Source organism: Acipenser ruthenus, chromosome 18, assembly GCF_902713425.1.
Source record: "Acipenser ruthenus chromosome 18, fAciRut3.2 maternal haplotype, whole genome shotgun sequence".
NCBI lineage: Eukaryota > Metazoa > Chordata > Actinopteri > Acipenseriformes > Acipenseridae > Acipenser > Acipenser ruthenus.
Window position 1 is genome coordinate 1712145 of NC_081206.1, and position 18095 is coordinate 1730239.

Below are 18095 nucleotides of genomic sequence, written 5' to 3' on the forward strand. Positions count from 1 at the left end.
GTACCCTGCGTTCTCACCACAGTCTATCTGCTGAAAGCAGAGGGGCGTAGGCTGTGTGGAGGAAGCAGCCTTTTGCAAACAAGCCTTCTGTGCTGCGGCCAGGATGCTCTCTAGGTGAGAGTGTGGGTGCCAGCTTCAGCCCACCCTGTGCCATGTTACAAATCCACCACTGGTACAGTTAGATTTGTTTCTGTACTGTAAGGGTTCCAGGGTTCATGTCAATTTGACAGGGCACGGTCTGGCAGTGGTGTACCAGCATGGAGCATACTTCTCCTTTAAGTACTTTTTAAATGATAAAGGAGATAAGCGATTAAGGGCTGAATATCAGAGGATTCAATTTTCAGTTGCAACCAATAGCTCTATTTGGTTAAATTAAAAAAAAAAGTGACACATCCTATTAATAAATCATTTCATGTCTGCCCCGCAGGGCCCCAGAGTTTCCTCACAAATGAGTTTTCTGTTGGAGCAGCGCAATTAGAGAAGCGCTGTTTACTGTACTGTGAGCCCCTGTTTCTGTTTATGAGAAACATTCTTATTTGATATAGCTCACTGTCCAAACCGGCCAGGTTCACAAGCATCTTCTCAATGAACCTTCATGGCCTCTATCACTGTGTGATAATGTGGGTTAAGAATACAAGCCAGCTGTATGCATATCTGGACTAAGTTAGCAGGATGCGGATGCAGACAAGCTCAGAAGAATTCCACAGGAATCCTGCCTGCCTTGATTGCTGCTGTTGGATGTAAAGCAGGGCTCTGCTTCTGCTGCTCTGAAGACCTTTATCTGATTTGAGTTGAAAGGGTTACCAATTTACAGTACATCAGCAGTCGGGTCGAGCGAGCAGACTTGACAGCTAGACAGCACAATCACACCCTGCTCTCGCACCATCAGACACCATTACATGAGAGAATGACAGGCACCAGGAAATGAGCAGCAATTTAATGCGAGGCAGGAGACCTCTCCGAATGTTCTGCCAGTGACAGGAGAGCCCTTGAATTGTGCAGACAGGCCTGGTAGGGAACCTCTTGGCTCATGTGCACCGCCTTCTTCTTTAAAAAAAAAAAAAAATGTTTGTGCATGTGCTTGGGGATTTGGTGCTCCTGGAAGGTGAGGTGTGCACTGTGTCACATGCTGTTACTGGGCAGGCAGGCCTGTCCATATGGTATACTGATATACTACACACCTGCATGCCTTGAGTCCCAGCAGTAGTAATTCAATGAACCAGAAGAGATTCAAATACAATCTGAGCGTGACAGCAAAACGTGCATTAAATGTCACTATATATATACACACAATGCAGAAACGAGAAGATTAGCAATAATTATACATTTTTCAGATCAACTTCCTGTTGACAGGACATTCTAAGTTAAGTTGTTCTTTTGACTCTGTTCTTACCTTTGTCCTCCAAAGACCTCGTGCAGTGTGCTGTACCTCTCAGCAGGAGGTCACTGTGAGGTATTGAGACATGTAGCAGAAATAGGAGCCGTAAAACAAACAAGCCACAACATTGCAAGAAGCGTTCTGAAGGAAACGTCCGCCGCCCGTTGGCAACAGCAGACTCTGTTGAACACCCTTAACGCACTTGTCAAAATGAGATACTGAAACCCCCTATCTATGTGCAATCTCAGTGTGGAAACAATTACAATTCATCATTTATTTGCATTTAATAATCTTTGGTACATGCCTACAGTTGCTTCTGATACATCCAGAACCCTTTGCTGCATAATCTCTGCATGGCACAAGTTATTAAGAAACAGGATAAAGTGCTCTATGTGCACAGTTGTGATACTTTGGGGAAATAAAAATGTAATCCATGGAAAGCACTCCGTACGCATTTAAATTAAAGCGTGCTGCGCTGCCTTTTGGGAATGCAAGTTGCTTTATATTTGCAGTGATTCAAAAACACAAGGGGGCCCGTGCAAGGTGAGGTACAAATACAAAATGCTGATGGGTATACTACTAGTATACATTACCTACACAATCAGTATACTCTACATGTCCTAAGTACACCAGTAGCTCACAGCGTTACATGCTTACAGCTGGTACACAGAGTATAGTAGTTACCATTACATGCATTTCAAATTTGGCAATTATATTGACACCATAGCCCCTTACTCACAACAGCCCTTGATCCTCGCGCCTGTGTCCCGTGGCTCCTCAATCTGTACTGCACATTGCTTTCATCGCACCCATCTCTCGATACCACGCCCAGCCAGGTGTCCTCCAGGCTCCGTCTGCCACAGACAGCTAACACCTGGCCCCGTGCTTCCTCCCTGTATTCCCAGACCTCAGCAGGGCAGTGTGCTGCTATCAATCAACAGGCACATAATGCACAAATCTGCATTCACTTCATCACAGAGCCAGTCAGCGGGATTGATGTCCTGCTCAGCGTGGAGACTTTCTGTGACAGCCCTGTGGCGGTGAAATTGAAAAACAAATACAAACCAAAACGCTGTGTTGTTTACTGGGAATGCAGAGAGGAAGCATGCTAGTCACGTGCCGCTAGCTGGAGCGTTGTTAGCGGCATGCCCATTAATTGCTTAAGCTGCTGCTAATTGTGCAATGTGGGACCGGGGACCCCGCACACTGCAAGCGTCTTAACCACGATGCAAAAGAGCCGGGCTCGTCTGCATTCGTGGGTATAGAGCTTTTAACCTCCTCTCATCTCACCACCCATTACATATTCAGGGCTTTCTTTCATATAGTTTGCTGGGTCAGCAGTAACCTTTGCAAGCCTTATCGGGGCACGTCATTTGTTTTCTCGGTGTTGCTTTATAATGCTGCTTTTAAAAGACTGCATCTAGTTTTTTTGCATGACGAAGGACTCACAGCATATCATTAATAACAACTTTTCAATGGACGTATGCCTAGTCTAAGACACATGCAACTACTATTACAATCGCCACTGTTACTCTTCCATCTGAAATGCATGGGCAGACAGAACCCTGCTCTAACGAGAACTGTGCTTCATCCAGGATTACATATATCTTTAAATACGTGGCACGCAGCAATAAATAATCTTTCTGTAAATCTCGGAGGAATTGCAATCTAATTGCCTGGTGTAACGTTCATTTGCATTTCTTGAAAAAAAAAAGAAGGAAAAAAAATATCTGTGATTATAATGTTCCCCAAACCATTTCTTATTAACTCGTTGTTGCCATGGGAACGCTTGATCTAATTAACACTCCACTTTTCACTTACTATTTCCATAAATAAATTAAAGATGCAGCAATTCCCTTTTTTTTTTTTAAGTTTTCTCGGGGGGGTCGCTCCCTGAAAGGTTTAGGGGAGGATTGTCTGGCAAGTTCTTTGCGGAAATGTTTTGTGAATAATGCAAGATTGAACCGAGCTGCCAAATAAAACACGGCTTTGACCCCGTTTCACAGTGTCCCTTCTGTACGAACAGGAACCTTTAAAAAAAAAGAATTGATCCGAACACTGTGATGACAGGCACAGCACTATTGTATCTGGAACCAATGTGTCTGAGAGGAGTAGTTCAGAGGACGCTATAAGGGACACATTTAATATTCAAGGGGCAGAGTTGGTGAGCTAGTTACTGAAAGATGTGCATCAGAGATGCGCTGCATTCCTCCTATCCAGTAACTGTGTATAGATTTATTAATAAATAGTTTGATAAACGATATTAACGCCTCCAGCAGCCTTCATTATAAGACACTATCACCAGTAGTGTCATAGAAGCATGACACTCTATACTGTGCAATTATTATAAGCATACTTATGTTTTAAACATGTCGGCTGGAACACAATTTATTTTAACAGAATAAAACCAGCACAGCTGCTCTGAGTAGTAATGGAGCAGTGTTTCTTGGTAGTTGTACAGCATACTGTTTTTTTTTTTTTTTTAAATCTATCTTAAGGGAACTTATCTGTCTTCAAAACGAGGCCCTTAGACGGATATCCATAAACAAAATATCAGAATGTTTACAATTGCAATGGCTGTCTCGTAAATCTTTTTTTTGGAGATACGTTTCTGTATTTTTAAGAAACCCGATATTCGACTTCCTTGTGGCTCAGCACCCTTGATGCGGGTTGTGACTGTGCTCAGTTTACAGGCCAGGATTTCGTGCAGCTAAATGATGTTGCTCGTGCATTCTCTAGTCGTGCTTCATGTTCCTTTGAAGAATGTTCCGTGTCCTTCGACGGTTTCATTATTATGGCTATTTTCAGCTCTTTGTTTTGTCTGACTGGGGTACTCATTATGCAGGTGAAATGTTAATTGCTTGTGTATTAGCATTCAGTTATAACGATTCATTAGACTGCATGTACTCAGTTTCTGCTTTGAGTCTGCTTCAAGTAGCACCTACTTACACATAAGAGGCAGTGGATGTGCCCTCGATTAAATTAAGGGCAGCCATCTCTGACGTCGGTGGAGCTCAGACACACAGACGCTCACAGGGGGGAAGCAGGAAGCCCTATAGGGTTTCAGTACAGAAGCTGTGCAGATCTGCACCCTTGCTGGGGCCTCAAAACCAGCCTACGCTGCACGGTGTGGAGGAAATGGTTTTGGAGAACAGTTTAAAGCTGTGGAATACGAAGGCCTGTTGTGTTTTTTCTCTTCTTGAGATAACGCAGCAGCAGCAGCAGCAGCCCGTCTTGTTTGCGGTTCACTCAGTGACGCTGGCTTTATCTTCTCAGAAAGTGTTATTTTCACACGGAGGGGCTCGAAGCCGAGATGAAATAGAAAAAGGAAGCACTGGCAGGTGTTTCCAACCACAGTGGGGCTGGGGGAAGTCAACAAGCTGACTCAAAATGTGAAACAAATACTCGGAACATTTCAAAACATTTCATCATAACGTACTGATCGCAGACAGGGATGCCTCAAAGGGTTTCGCTCCAAGTTGTAACTGTCTGCCTCCCTGTCAGATAATTAGTATAAAAAGCAAAGCTTCGAAAACGTCTTGATTTGAATATCTTGGCACTTTTCTGGACTGTTATTAAAATGTTGCTTTGAGCTATCGTGCACAGAACAGTGTGTGTTTGTAAGCCTGCAGTCACTCCCTGAACACCTGTGTAAGGGAGATGCACTTTAGAAATTCAGATCGCCATCCTTGCACGGTGTGAGGTCACTTCCTGCTGCAATATCACAGCACCATCTAGTGAGTGTAATTTACTGTGCCGTTGCATCTGTAACACGTGTATTGTCGCTCTGTGTGCATGTGTTACATGATATTCCTGTATATATATGTAGTTTTCTTATTTATTCCTTCATTTGAAATTCTGCCAGTTTTTATTTTTTTCTTTCCCCAGACCTGCGTTCCAGCTGCTTCTCTTCATAGTCTCTTAATCAGTACACAAACACATTTTCTTCCCCGTCTCAGAGGGCAACCTCACTGCTTGCAACACGCACACAGAAGCAGTCTGTCCCAGCATGGTGCATGCAGTCGGTTATTGCAGTGTGGCAGAGTCAGGGTTCAGCTTTTAAATTTTCACAGTCCTCGCTCGCTCAGTTCTTCAGTGACAGGGCTTCTGAAACACAGAGAGACAGCTGAGAGGAAAGAGTCTGTATGGGCTTACAGCATATATCATCATGGCTTTGAAACCGACTGAGTCCACTGATGTGAGTTCATGTAAGGTCAAATCTGGAAAAAAAGACTCACAATGGCAACTGACTTTACTATGAAATAATGAAACAAACAGGGTTTTCACACTGTTTTATTATCGTGCAAAACAGAAGGCAGGTTTACCCAGCTTGTTCTTTCAAAAACATTTTAGAGCTGGAGTTCAGTGTTTGGTCGAGGGGGTACCACATTTTTGGAAGAAGTGCTTTATGACTTTCTATCAATTCCAAAAACGGGGCTATCGATTTAAAAAAAAAAAAAACAGGCTAATTTCCAAAAACGGAGCTAATTTCGTTTTCATAACAGCAGATCTATTTGTATTAAATTCGAAGGTACAGTTTTTAGTTGTGTGCACGACCTGCAGTCACAGTGGCCAGCTGATACTGCATTACTGTTGTACACTATGGGTAGCAAGTGTAAGCGCTGTCACATTCACACAGGAAATCCCGATCGATCAGGTTTCTTAATGTTAACTAGAGTAGGTGTCATACCCCTGCACCAACCCCACAGCCTCACCATTCAAAACAACTAGAGTTCAATGACTTGCAGTATGCAGTGAAAACAGGCAAGCGTGTAATATCATGTTGCACACATATTTTGTTAACTTGCTAATAGCATTGATTTTATGGGCGCAGTTGGAGAGGCGCTCAGATGAACCACAGCGGAGGAGCGTGTTTTTCCAGTTAATGAGGCTGCAAATAAGACTGACATCGCATGAAACCCCACCCCTTTCTCTTGGAAGTGAATCAGCTGCTGGCTGTGATTCTCTCATGAGCTCCATACAGGGGCTTCGTCCTCTTTGTTCAAGAGAATGGGCTGATTGTTCCGGAGTCTGTGTGGGACTGGGCAGTGTGCAGAGGGGGTTCAGTTCTGCTAGCAGTGCTACGTCCGCATTACAGTACAGTTATTTCAACATCTTTATTTCTTCAATCCTCAACCCAACTCAATGGCTGTGCTTTACACCGATTTGTGCTCAAAACAAGCGCACTCTGGTGCTCATGAATCCCTCACAAGATCACCCTGTTTAATTCATCCAAATGAACAGCACTGCCGGAAAACTTGATATGAATAAATACTTCTGAATGTACGCTGCACACAGGATGCGTGAGAGAAATGCATGTGTGCATTCCTTTAGAATGCTTCTGTGCAGTATATACAACACCAAATAAAACAGATTTCAAACGCACTGAGCATTTCTTTACAACTATAGTCGCTGGACAAAATGTTTCAGAAGTAGGATTTCATGTTATTTTTTAGATGGCAGACGTGCAGAATTTGATTTGTTTTACAAGGACGTCACGTCTCATTGAGCTGCATTGCCCTAAACCCTGGGCTGAGCCTGTGAGTGCACTACAGGGACCAGAGCACCAAGCAAAACTTGATAAAACTCTTCTGCCCCAATAAGCTCAGCAGATCCCATTAAACATCGTACCGTCTGCTCTGGTTCATGCAGATGAAGTTAGGGTCTTTACGGGGGTAGAAAACTCTCGTAAAAGATTGTGTGCCTCGTGATCCGACGCACGATTAATGATTTCTGCACCCTCCCTGTCACGTGCACCAAAATGAATTTGCACCATCGCACCTGGGAATGCTTTGGGTTTTATTTATTACAGAGTGTAGTCCTGCTGTGAAAGGTACCTGACACCGGTCAAATGTACCAGAATGCATTGCGATGTGGGAGTTGAAAAGTCCTGAACTGTCCCAAACTGTCCCAGTGCACATGGGAGTCATATGGGAACTCTACTAAAGGCACACGATGCTCCAGCTCCTTTCCTGAATTTCTCACGAATCGCTGTTAAAACAAAATGCCTTTTTTGATCCTGTCAATGTAAAACGATACCGGCAGGCTTTGAAATGAATCTCCCGATTGAATTTGCTGTTTAACTGACATATTCTTGTTTCACTTCTAGATCCAATGCAGTTCAGCTGGGCTCATTTAAATAAATCGGAGTCAGGCTGTCAAGCTGAAAATGCTGCTTGAGTGGAACATGTCTGAGCAGAGGAACTGTAGCCATGGCGATAAAAATGTCAGGGCCCTTTGGTTACTCAGCACATGCCAGCCGTTCATTTCCTGTCACCCGGAGCAGAGACAGTTTCCATTCAGTGAGTGTGTGGCCAGAATCGGGGACAGTGGACAGACAAAAAACGGATTAATTTGTAATTGTAATATTTGCTCGTCGTGGCCCTGGACGAATGCAGGCTTCAGTAAACACACTATAGAATAATATCTCTTTACATTTAAGTGTCTCTTGATGAATTACAGTTAGTTATTGGATCAGAACACAGTAACGACATGTATTATTTTGTAGTTACAATGCAACTACATTACAAAATGAAAATGTGAAGCAGTTCTTAATTTGCAATTACATAGCATTTACGCTTGTGTGGTTGTGTATTGACAATGTGATGACCAGGTGATCACAAGTGAAATGTAATAACAGTGTCAAGTGTTACCTTAACCAAAATACGATCTCGCCCTCCACTTTGTACAGTGAAAACAGAAAACACAAATGCAGTTCAGCTAAACGAGGACGTCAGTTATATTTATGTAACATACAGTATGCAAACATAAATACGTATTTATTCATATTTGCAAAGAGGCAATTCACAACAGCACATGAAATCAAATAAAAGGCAAAGCGTCTATTTTATCATCTGTGTTTCGCAGCTCCAGCAATTCTGTGAAGGGCTACAGTAGAGCAGAGCAGATGAGTGACAGTGTGAACAGTTTGAACTAGGCATGGGTTCCCAGAAAGCGAGGTGGCAGTGCCCGTGCTTGTTACAGTGATTGATGACCTGGGCACCACCCTTTCTCTGCACCGCAGCTGTACAGAGCTGTGCGACGGATACTCTGATGATTAATGCGTTAATTAGGAACAAAATCACAAGCTGCTCATTAACCCTCCAGCGATACATTTTATCTCCTGAATTACAACCTTCAGCAGGGTCCCAGGTGCATTCCCACCGAAGAGCAGTGCGGGACAGAGAGGCGTGAGGCGTGCAGGAGTACCTCTGTGAACACAAGCACTAGACGGACGGGTGCAGTTTATTAACACGGTACTGTGAGCCGCACGTGGAACTCCTAGCTCTGTTTTACTAGGTTTCACAGTTTTGTGTCTTCGTTATCCTCTCTGGACCAGTGCTGCTTACCTAACAGTTTGTTTTGGGTAACGTATGCAGTGTTTCTTAGGAAAACGTTTTCAGATCCACAATAGATTTTCTTATTGATCTTCAGTGTCAGTGCCGAGAAGTTGTCATTTTCATTTTCATACATAGCAGTGGTACTGCAGCTGGGGTTTATTCAGTAATATTCACACAGATATTAGGGGATCCCTATGGTATTTCTCAAACCTTTATGAAATGGTTGTGATTTTTAGTTTTGCTAACGGCGCTCTGTAATACGTCCTTCACAGCATCAAACACTATGCAACTGGGAGCTCATTTTAGCATGCAAGCAGTTTTATTAGTGATCGATGACTTGTTTTTCGTTGAAACAGTCTCACGCTATGAACAGCGTCTGGCGTTCATCTCTGGGAGCTCTCCCGCAGTATTCACACTCCCCTCCCTGGTGTTCACACTATCAAGGCTTCAGTACACAGACAAGGTGTGGAGGAGGTGAAGGCAGACCAGACCGCAACAGATCACACACTGTGGTGCGACGTCAATGACGTCCTTCCAGAAACAAGGCTGTCGTGCAGCAAGCAGCAGGCAGCAAGCACGCTCCAATCCACACCACAGCGGAAGACTAATGCAGGTGGCCTGAGACCCAGCTTTAAAGATTTTTTTTTTTTTTTCATTTTGTATTTTCTGTTTCTCTTTGGATGAATACTAATTCCCTGTAATTTTAATTGCAGTCTGGCAGTCTTTTCACGGGGCACCTCATTAACATAGTCCAGCCTCTAGCGAGATTATATAGTCTGCCATTTGCATGAAGTCATCAATTACAAAACTGACAGCAGAACCCGTGGAAACTTCAGTATTGTTGACTGGGCTGTTGGGATGGACGACTACCAAGCACTATGTGTGTGTGTGTGTGTGTGTGTGTGTGTGTGTGTGTGTGTGTGTGTGTGTGTGTGTGTGTGTCTGTCTGTCTGTCTGTCTGTCTGTCTGTGTGTGATGGCTGAGGACACAAGGGGAGCGGGTGTGTGCTGCGCGAGGGTGGAGATTTTTAAAAGGAATTTGAAACTGATAAAGTTCAATATTACATATTAGCCAGTTCTGAAAACCCACTAATGAATTCACTGCCCCCCGCCCCCCCGACTCGCAAGGGCTTTGCTCCACTGCAATGTTTGCACCTGTTTAAAATTCTACAAAGAAGAACTAAAAGACAAAGTGACTGAGAGGCAGACGGATATTGCTTTTTCAATGGAAGGGGGATCAATAAGCAATTCTTTCTTTCTTTCTTTCTTTCTTTCTTTCTTTCTTTCTTTCTTTCTCTCTTTCTTTCGTTCTTTCTTGCAGTTGCATATATTTCGCCTTGGCAACAGCGTAAGACCCCAGCTCTAATTCCCATGCCATTTACTTATCCCTAAGCAAATATCACAGCCATGCACCAGACTAATTGCACTGCATTTCAATGTAGAATCTGATCTGTGCAGCACTGGGATGTAGCTGCGTGTGTCCGTGTACCACAAATTTGGAGCACAGGGTAATTGGAAAGATAAATGTCACGTTTTAAGATAAGAAGTGGACTTTTCAACTGTGGACCAACTGATCCTTGGCAATTTAACCAACCCACGAGACATGCCTCCTAGCCTGAAGGGCATAGAGAGGGCTCAGCCATGAATTCATTTATTAACCTTTATATTGCTGCACTCCCAAAGGGCAAAAGAGTTATAATTTATTTTGCAATAGCAATATATCTCTCCTGCACTAGAGAAAGATACAAAGGTCCTACTGTAATATAATCGAGGGTGACAGCAGTCTGGTAGACCGGGGGGGGGGCGGGGCGGGGGGGGGGTCGAGGCTTAGCAGGGGAACTCCCCAAGCGAGCACTTTAACCACTATACAAAAAAAACGTCACAGCTACTGTGTGCCACCTGCGTTGTGTTGCCATTGCTGGCAATGCTGCGCTCTGCAACTGGGTCTGCAAGAGTTCCTTTGTGGATAATAATGTAAATGACTTGAAATATATAATTGTATATATTGAAGAGAAACGTGTTCTGTACAGCATGCGTGTGTGGAAGGACGGTTAAATGAAATGATAAACTATTGCACGCAGTTCTGTAGGTGTGCTGGATTGTTAATATTGACTCTTGAAAGCAGAATATATTAATCAGGCCATATTTGGGAGAGGATAAGAATGTGTAAGTCTAAGATAGACAAATCTAAAATGAAAAACGTCGTATCTCTCTGGGGAATTTCTTATTTCCTGTTGTATGAATTCCTCGACTGGAATAGTCTAATCCTTTAATTAAGTTTGGATATTTGTTGGCTCCCAGACTTGTCCTGTTTAAATTAAACAGAGACATGGGACTTTGGTCCATACTGGGACTTTAGTCCGTACTTTGTGGTGCCGCTTGGAAATGATGTGCTCCACTGGGGTCCGATGGAAATCAAATAGCAGGAGTTACCGCAGATGGGTAAGCAGGTGAAGTCTCCCAGTGCTTCCCAGTCTCTTTATAAAAGTCAATAACCTGCAAAGCAGACCACTCTGTTTTAGGTTTCAGCTTGTATCCGCCTGTCTGTTAGATTTCATTTGTATAGATTTATATTATTATGCATGACTCTCCCAGCCTTGCTGTATGAATCCTGATGCCTCTCTGTAATCTCCAGTCCCCATCCCTTCAGATGATTCAATAGATATTATTCCTCTTTATTGCAGTTGGATAAAGGCACACAGAGCCATCTATTTTAGGTTAGTTATTATTCAGTGTGTAAATCCCTGTAACAATGCTGGGCAGTGCGATACATCTACCAGCTGGTGATACAGGGCCATACAGGAGCAGAGAGACAGCCTTATCGAGCGCTGGAATAGATGGCATAATGTGTCTCATTTCAATAGGCTTCATGATTAACAGTACCGAACACGTCCCCGTGTTACTGGGATCCTGGTGTAAATGAAATCATGCTGCTGAGGGAACATTATTAACATGTCAGGACTATCTGGAAACATGGCCTGACCCTCCTTTACATTTTGATTTACATACAGACGCAATTACAGCCAGGATAAATAAGCGAGCAAAAGTTACGTTTTTTTTCCCAAATTATGTGACAAGGGATTTGGTCTTGTTTTAAGGACACTGTTTTTTTTTTTAAATAAATAAGAGTCAGTTAAGTCACCGGAACAGATTTTTGTGCTGTGATGAGAACACATTAAGATCTAATTACCTGGCAGACAGCAGCAGCAGCTTCCAGTTGCACAGTTTCAATGCAGCAGGTCCAGAAGGGTAACTGTAGCCACTGAGGCTGTGGGCTGTTTATTTCCACCTCACTGTAGGGTTATTTTCACATTCATTTTCAGGATTTACAAGCCTGAAGGAACCGAGCAGTTAATAATTCATACCTGAACAAGTTTTAAGCATGCATTTATTTAAGAAGCCTGGAAGATTGCATTCAATATGCTTGCTTGAATTCAGCCCCCTTTTCTTATTTAAAAGCGCACACCCCGCCAGCTGGAGGATGTTTGGATACGCTCCTGCTGCTGAATGTGAGCCTGTGTGCACTGAATAATTGATCATGTCTCAGGGACTCATGCCTGTCAGGCACCAGATCTCTGCGTGGCATGTATTGCTTTTCAGAGCGCAGAGGGCCCTGCTTAATTGTGAATAAGAGCACTCATCATGGGCTTGTACCAACAACGCTGGGCTCTAGTGAGGAAGAAGTGGCTTTCTTCGTGTTTGAATTAGAAGATGTACTCTTGCTGTGCATGCAGACAGTACATTGCAATTGTACTGTGGTACACAATTACTGTATAAGGGATGACTATAAAGTAAGCTGACCCCACAGCGTCCCTTCACACACTTGCTAAATCCACAACCTTTATTTAGGGGAGAATCTACAAAAATGATCAGGGCACGAAAAAAAGCAAATGTCAGATCTCTGAGTCATCTAAATTATTGTAAAAAAAAAAAACATTATCCCACTTGTCTAATCCGTTACTTCTACAAGACTGGTTTCCCTTCTGGCAACGAGAATAGGACAGGATAAGTCTGTTGGGTTAGCTTCCAATCAGCCAACCAAGACACACATTTTTGGAGTCGGGCTGGCCTTGTTATATCCTGGTTCAGTTTGGACAGGACCCTCCTCCTCATCCTCCTCCTCCCCGTACGCACAGGCACAGGGGGAGTTTGATCTGCAGATGTCCTAGCTATCCACCTTGAACCAGATGGACACATTGACATGCAGCTCCTGCCATCAGCAGGGGTATACTGTACTGCTGTGGCTCAGTTTCACTCCAGTGGTCTTGCTGTCATTGTAACGGATCCTAGCAGCAGATGAGTCAATAATACTGACATCTGCATAAGACACAGACTCGCCTCTCCAGTACACAGCTTGCTCTTTAGTTGGATGGTAAGACGTTCTTCTTTGAACTGTATGGTTTGTGGTTTGTTTCCAGCCCATGCCTTTCCATTGAATTCAATGGGCTGAGATACCACTTTGTTACACAATCAGGTCTTTTTTTATCTTGAAAAAATCTGTATATCTCAAATGAAAGTATAAAAGAGAAGAAGAAAAAAAGAAAATTAAGATTGCCAACACAAGAAAGGGGGGCAGTGATAACGCTGCTCATGCCAGTAAGAGAAAATGTGTTTTAAAACCTTTCTAATACAGGCGTATTGTTGTAGCTTTGCACTTCCCAGCTACATTTCTACTGACATCTGCTGATAGCTCAGAATAACTGAAGACAACATGTCACCATTCGAACGAGTAAAAACAAAAGAAAAAACACCATCTCTTGTAACTGTAGTGGCAGACAAATGCTTGCGTGTGTTTACCCCTATGGGATTTCCCAGGGTCTGCTGTTGCAGTGTTTTAAGGGTTAATGCTCTGCGCTGTGTTGTGTCACAGCTCCCGTTTCCACGCAAGCGTTCACTGCCTCTGGCCACAGACTCTCATGAATAAACCCAGAAATGTCTCCATATCTCAGACTGACAGCGTGCAGCCCCCCACTGTGTGATTCTCCGACCATGACCTCAAGCCCAAGCCTGCAAAGCAGCAGGGGTCCCATTATCAAACCGAGGCAGCAGAACCTCAATAAAACTGCCATAATCCAGGCTGACATTTTCAGAGCCAGTTGTTACCCAGCGCTCCGACCCCCCCCCCCCCCCACCCCTCCCCTCCCTAAACTGAATCTTTAGAAAAGCCGCATCAGTGGAACCGTATTCTATCAGCACTGTTTGAAATCAGGCTGGTAAATGAAGCCATGAAGGGTGTCGGGGCATGGCCAGGACAGCCAGGTCTGATTGCACTGCGCGGAAGGTTCCCCAGCAGCATGTGAAACAATGCTACACAGCTACTTCAGCATGTAGGGGAATCCGTCACCCCCCTTGATTGCTCTTTACATCTAGCGATTCACTCTGCCAATGCATTGTGCAAACTGATAGATTACAATGGGGACATAACTGCAATGGTTTGCTAGCTCTGTGTGTGTCTGTTTAATGGTGGTCGGCCTGCAGTCTTAACATGTATCAGATCGCGTGGGATGAGTTCCAGCTCATGCAATCGAGACACGTTTAGCAGTTAATGGGATTAGATCATAGAGGTAAAGGTCATGCGGTAAGGAAATAACGAGGTCACAGCAAGAGTTCACAGGGAAACCGAGGGGATTCAGCAAGGTAAGACAGTGGGAACTGCCTGCAATTCTGCTCTGTTTTTAACATGGTTGGTATAAATGTGTCAATCGCCTAGTTGGTGACGTCGAAGCATATAAACTGTGTTGCATAGCATATAACCACCAGAAAGAAACAATAATAATTCTGTGAAAGGCAGTTTACATAGGCAGTGTAGAATGGACAGCCAGGTGCAGCGTGTTGCATTGATAGCCATGGTGTGTGATAAATCAGTCTCCATGTCTATCCAGTTCTTGGACCCCCTCCTGCGAGACTGGCAGCAAAGACGCCGATTAGTGGCAGTTATGATGAAGGCTTTGTGATGCCGACACCTGCCTGCTATCAGCTGGGCTGACACTGCTAGGAATACTCTCTCTTTCTGCGACCCCTAGAGCCCAGAGATGGCAGTGCTTCATGAACACTACTGACCACTGGCCGTCATCAAAGTGTGTGGGGCTGCAGTTCAGCCGGACTGGACTTCCTCCCCTACCCCCTCAATTGCCAGTTCTCCGATCCAGCCGCTCCCAGAAGCAGTCCTTTACCTCCAGGCGTTAATGACCTTCGTGATGCAGCTCCATGGAGTTGGCAAGGCTGCTTCCCACAGCCTGTCTCCGCGCACTGCTGCCAGATATACTTTCTCTTCCAGATAGCCCCACATGTGTTCAGTGGGATTGAGGTCAGGTGGTCAGGAATGGCCAAGTCATCACTTTCATTTCATCTCAACCTTGACATTCCTTCCAGAGTCAGTGAGAAGTTCATGCCCAGCAATCTGGCTCTCTCAGAGGAGGTAGTGCGTGTGCGTGTGTGTGTGTGTGTGGTTAATATGTGAATGGAATGTGCATCTGTATTCTGCTGCCATTAGTTCTTAATGACTGCTTTGAAGTGTTTCTGTGTTTGTTTTAATCTTCATCGTAATTATTAAAGTGAACCCTTCCCCCATATTGTTCGTGAACCAGCCCCTGATGATCGTTAGGGTCAATTGCATTCTTCTTGTGCTCTTTTTAACTACGCCAGCAATCGCATAATACAACTTACTGTATAGAAACCTGAAAAGGACCCTGCAATCACAATGTATAGAGCACCTACAGCAAGGCTTGGTAAGTACACTTTCTAGTCTTTTTGTTGAACAGACAGTAAAGGTTAAACATAGTGACCTCTACTTCTCTCCTATTCCAGCTTTACAGCACAGTGTTGAGAGACAGCCAGTGTGCATGTTGTTACACACAGCATGTTCAGTGAAGGGGGTTTGTCATGCCTGAGGAAACATCTGTCCTGTAGATGAAATGTACGAGTGTAGTAGAACAGCACAGAAAAGGAAAGGAGCGGTAGAAAAAAAAGACACAAAACACAACACATGCATTACCAGCACACGCATTACCAGCACACGCATTACCAGCACACGCATGACCAGCACACACATGACCAGCACATGCATGACCAGCACACACATGACCAGCACACGCATTACCAGCACACACATGACCAGCACACGCATGACCAGCACATGCATGACCAGCACATGCATTACCAGCACACGCATGACCAACACACGCATGACCAGCACACGCATGACCAGCACACACATGACCAGCACATGCATGACCAGCACACGCATGACCAGCACACACATGACCAGCACACGCATTACCATCCTATATACTGGTATAAGTGGATCACCTTTGATGAGCCCCAAACCAGCCCCAGTGTGATGTGCAGACAGCACTTGCAGATCATCTCATGTTTAGACTCTTAATAACACAGAGAATTAAACCCAATGAATCCTGCTGTGTGGTTCCGCTATTGCACCGTGGATCTAATGGTGTGAACCCGCAACCGCCCCAATGCTTTCACTGTGCTTTAGTGCACTTCATTGCTGGGGCTTTGCTATAGTAAACTTGTATACCAAGCGAGCTAAAGGAACATCTCTCTCAGCAAAGGGGGGTACACTTAGGAGTTCAATATATTATTATTCCGTAGGTGACCCATCACAGCAGTACAGTGCAGCGAAACTTCACTTGTGTGAACTGGGGAGCACACAATGATCCGGGTGTGTGATGTGCTCTAATTATAAAGATGCCTCAGTCTGAGCCTCATGCATAACCTTTGCTGCTGATTCATTACCTTCATAAATTAGGAAGATGAATGCAGCCTAATTTATTACACAGCCCATAAATCTGGTGTTAAGGATGGATTGTAGTAGGCGTCGGTGTGCGATGAAACCAGTGGCAGCTCAGTCTTACCACTAATTGTTTCTGGGACGGGATTGAGTTCTGTAAACTGCACCTCAGTGTCACTGTGTCAGTATGGAAAAGCAATGGCTTTACCTTAGTAACGAAGCAGGCAAACAGATTCAGAAAGGTGGACCCTGCCCAAGGCAAACTGGAAAGGAAGAGGCCGCAGATTCGGCTTTCATTTTTCATCCACCAGTTTGAAGGCTTCAGGTTTTCCCGTGACCCTGAACTGATTAAAAGAGGAATATTATAAAGCAGTTATTTCTCCCTGTTGTGAGTTCACACCCCCCCTCATCAACACTGTCCGACTGCTTCTTCTTCATCTCTCCCTTGCTCATCAAAGCATGATGAAACTTGGTAAGGACATTCTGTTGAACTTATTAAGAGCATCAGAATCTGAGGATAGTTCACCAAAGTGCCCACTAGATGTCAGGCTAATGATGGTCAAGTAATTCAACGCTGAATACCAATGAAATTCTGTGCGTGTCATGCATTCACTCCGTACAGAATGATTGAATGCACCATTTGTGTTGCTTAAGTTTGAATATTAACAATCCCACTACAGTACGGCTGAATGTGACTCTGTTTGCACCAGGAGTTAAAGTTATTTAATGGTGCAAAGTAACACAAATGTATCCCAGAATGTGTTCATGACAGTAAATGGCACGTGCATTTACAGAAGAGGTATTCCGATGACTGAGCTGCTAAATCAAAAGCTTCAGAAGCCTTTACACTGGCTGTCTTAATGCCAAGGAGAGAGGAAAACACACTCTAATCAGGACTTGTAAGAGACAGCAAAGGGCATCTGCCTTCAAACCTCCAGTCTGTTAAGTGTGATTCAATGGATACTAATTTGCCTAATGGAATACCTGCATGTCAGGTTTTACTTTGAATGCCTTTGCTGCCGGGTAACAATCCTTTAAACTCGTGTCTTTTACTAAACAGAGCCAGTGCGTTTGGATTGGCGTTTGGTTGTGCAGAGTTTTAGTGCTCTACTCTAAGGTTGTACCAACGAACACAGTGTCACATGGATCTCATGTGCTGCAGATTACCAGAGCTGGTCCAGAGCCCGTCTTTAATGGGATTAACCAGAGCGGCATTCAGTGCCTATTGCACTGCCACACGCGCGCACACACACACACACACACGCACACGCATATGCACACACACACACGCACACACACACACGCATATGCACACACACACACACACGCACACACACACACGCACACACACACACACACACACACACGCACGCACACACACGCGCACGCATACGCACACACACGCGCGCGCACGCATACGCACACACACGCGCGCACACGCACACACACACACACTGCTGGACAGCTGGACCTGGAGCCTGGGAGAGCACAGCACCTCTGTAAACTTAATACAGCAAGCAAAAATAGCATTTGTAAAAGTTTAGCACAGTTCATCCTGGTTTGCCAGGTTTATTAATATGCTTCAGCATACCTCTCTGGGCTATGCAATGCTTACCTATGCTTTCCTATGC

At 44.3% G+C, this 18095-nt stretch overlaps 1 protein-coding gene across 2 annotated transcripts in view; it reads left to right on the plus strand.

Moving 5' to 3' along the window:
- Positions 1 to 18095, plus strand: part of LOC117421962 (purine nucleoside phosphorylase-like) — a 30449-nt gene that overhangs the window by 4005 nt on the left and 8349 nt on the right. The window lies entirely within an intron of this gene.